Source organism: Pteropus vampyrus, unplaced genomic scaffold, assembly GCF_000151845.1.
Source record: "Pteropus vampyrus isolate Shadow unplaced genomic scaffold, Pvam_2.0 Scaffold366, whole genome shotgun sequence".
Lineage (NCBI taxonomy): Eukaryota > Metazoa > Chordata > Mammalia > Chiroptera > Pteropodidae > Pteropus > Pteropus vampyrus.
In genome coordinates this window covers 932,243-935,566 of record NW_011889147.1, presented here as the reverse complement: position 1 = coordinate 935,566, position 3,324 = coordinate 932,243, and the positions used below count along the sequence as shown (strand labels likewise).

The following is a 3,324-nucleotide window of genomic DNA, read 5'->3' as shown; positions in this document are numbered from 1 at the left end:
ACCTCCAAATATCCTTAAATCTTTCGCAATAAATCTTACAACCTCTCTAAGAAACATTTTCTGAGGTTTCCAGGCTGATCACAGATTATCTCCTAGTTTGCCTAAGTTTTCTTTTAGTGTTTCTTTTGCAGTTTTCCCATTCCTCTTAATGTACAGATATTCACAGAGTGAACAAATTGTCTTGTTCTCAATGACTGCACTGAATGTACAGATCATCCCTTCTGTACCCATCCTTCCCTTCTTCTGGCTAAGTAAGCAGAGGTTTCTCTGTTTTTTATAAAAGTCACACTTTTTAGATCTATGATTATACTTGTTTCTTTGTATTTTGTTTTATGCAGGAAGTCAATATCAGATATGTTGGCAATTAGAGCTTTCAGACTGAAGGGAGCCTTTTGGAAATAAAACGTTTATCTCCCCTCTCCCCCCCATCAGCATGAATAATTATGGAACATATGTAAACTCTGGAGATGATTTTTTAAAAAATTATCATCAAAAGAATTTTGCCCAAGTGCTTTAAGGGCTTAAAAAGAATCTAGCCTTTGCAAGATTGTACTAAAAGTAACAGACTAGCCCAATTAAGGCCTTTCTAGCAGTATGGGAATCATTTGTTTAAACTGGAATTTAGGAACCCCAAACAAATATGATAAGAAAAAAAAACCTTTTTAAATGGCCTTCTTATGATAAAGGGCCATATGATTAGACTATGCTGGGAACCCTGGTTGTGTCAGTGTTCTGGAACCTAGTTTGTGTAGGCAAGTGTCAATATTGATGGCCTTTTGTTTTTCTTTGATGTGAATTTGGGATCTTGGATGTTAATTTAGCTAAGGATAAGTTTGAATCTAGATATTTGTGGATATTCTTTCCTGTTTCTCCCTAGTCTTCCTCTGCTCCAAGGCTAACTGGAGTCAGTGTCCTGAGATGTTCTATCAGACACTAGTCTCCAAGAAAGAGCTCTGTATTACTATATTTCTATATTCCTTCTATGTTGTGTTCAACATTTATTGAATAGCAGCTATGGAAAAAGCACCAAGCTAGTGCTTTCAAGCATCTGTTACTTTCTCTTATTACCTTTTTTCAGTGAATGTGCTTAACATTAGGTGTTCAAAGAATCAATGAGTGGGTAACGTTAAAAAATTAGATGGAAAGTTATTTTTGCATATGGGCGTTGGATATCTCCTGATTCACATACTATTGTTGGGAATTGGCTGTTGATATATCACTCTGGCTTTTGCTCTAGATGCTGAGATGACCCCTGATAAGAAGACTCAGTGTGCGGGGATATATTTTCTAGTGAGTGAGCAGGACCCAGTCAGTTATTTTTCCTATTAGTCGTGGTATATTACACTTACTTTTGCCAGGAACTCCACTTAGCATAATATCCCCTGCATTAGAAAGCACCTAATGTTTACTAGTGAGGACTGCCTGGAGTTTTTTCTGAAAGTCTGGTCTTGCCACTTGAGTCAGGGATGGATGGATTCTAGGTGCTTAAATCCAAAGTGCTTCTACACAAATCAGAGTGATCCTAATACTGGTATCAAGTCCAGGCAAAATGCAAGTTTCCTTGAAAATTGCATACTAGTGTGGGAGGGGAATCAAGGCTTTCTGCTTCTTGGTAAATACTAGAATTTGTATACAGAGACTTAGAGATGAAGAAAACCGAACTTTAAATGAATATTTAGTGCTCCATGGTTAGGGAGAGCATGGAAAAATGGGATTTAAGATCAACATCTTTACTGGACTCTTTTATGTCCAATTAATCAGAGATATCAGTTATGAAAGTTCTGTTTTGCTATTTTTTCCCCACGTCTGTATTTTGACAGGTTTGTACAGAAAGTGATGGCAGAATCATGGGAGATGAACAGAGGCCACTTTATATCATATTTCAGATGGACCATTTAAAAAAACCCCATAACTAGATCAGTGGTTAGAATTAGTTAGAAATAGCTTTGCTGAAAAGTATTGGTAAAGTAACATCTAGCTGCCTTTGTCTATTCCAGGATTAGATTTGAGCAAGAAAGCCAATTTAGGAGCAGTGTCATGTGCCCAGTTCTGCCCACATTCAAGTCGCCTACATAGTTCCCATGTATTTGTCACTGTTGCTGGTCCCTGGAGGGCTAGGGGTAGATCTTAGGATATGAGGCTCAGACTTGAGTGAAGCCACATCAAGAGCTAGTCCTGGTAGGTCAGCATTATTTTCTGTGGTTTATCCAGATTAGTCTCTGGATATGTATTTGGGTTATGCCCATTTCGTTTCCCTCATTTCCTAAGTTTTGATGCTATTGTTTGTTTGTTTGTTTTAAGGAATATTCTGGCTTTAGTGTTTAGATTCTTTTAGGACTATGGAGACTGGGGGCAGGGGGACCAAGTGTGACATGTTGCCAGATATGAGAGACTTTTGCATTTGGACAAATCTCCAGGAAAGAAGAGACAGAAAAGTTTATGCACAAAAGCATACTGATTGAAAAGTCAGGAGGAGAAATGGCATGATGGGTAGTGTAACTGCTTTGGCCAGTGTGACTACCTCTGCCAAGATGGGCTTGAAATTGGATAATGGGATGATGCTAAGGGTATCTTATAATTCACATCATTCCATGTAGAAGGTATTTTTTTTTTCATAAGAGAAAGCATAGTGCATTACATTTTGATTTTCTTTTTAATTTATGTGACACACCCACAGGTAAGTGTTGGTGAACACCTGAGTATATGTTTAACTCTATGCCAAACATGGTATTGTCTATACACAAGACAGTCTTTGGCTATGCTACCCTGAACAAACCTGATCGTATCTGATCTTGGAAGCTAAGCAGGGTTGGGCCTGTTTAGTACTTGGATGGGAGACCACCTAGGAAGACCAGGTGCTACAGGCATAAAAAATAAAAATATACACAAGACAAATATGTCAGGAAAAAAAAATGAATCTGAACTTAGAACATATAATTGTTGCTTAAGGAAGTATTATATTATCCAGTTTTCAATTATGAGTTATATACAGAGGTTTGGGGGCCCTAGAGAAGGCTTAGGACATGCAGGTTTATGGTAAAATCTTGAGCTGAAAGGAGGCCTTTGGAGATGTTGCAGCGCCCCAGAGCTCAGGCTTCAGCCCCCTTCTTTTCTCTGTCTGTACTTTTCTCAGGTGATTTCATAGTTTTAAAGTACTGGCATTTATGGAGTGTTTACTCTGTGCCAGACTCTGTTCTAAAGGCTTTAGTGCACTAGTTTAATCTTTCAGACAAATTGATGATTTAGATACTGTTATCCTCGCTTAAAAATATGGGAACTGAAGTACAGAGAAATGAACTTTGTTGAGATCACACAGCTCACGAG

At 38.1% G+C, this 3,324-nt stretch overlaps 1 protein-coding gene and 1 pseudogene across 1 annotated transcript in view; both read left to right on the top strand.

Annotated features, from left to right (window-relative positions):
- ST5 (suppression of tumorigenicity 5) overlaps window positions 1-3,324 on the top strand; it is a 164,227-nt gene that overhangs the window by 9,454 nt on the left and 151,449 nt on the right. The gene's annotated exons all lie outside the window — the stretch shown is intronic.
- Window positions 2,749-2,867, top strand: LOC111731363 (annotated as a pseudogene).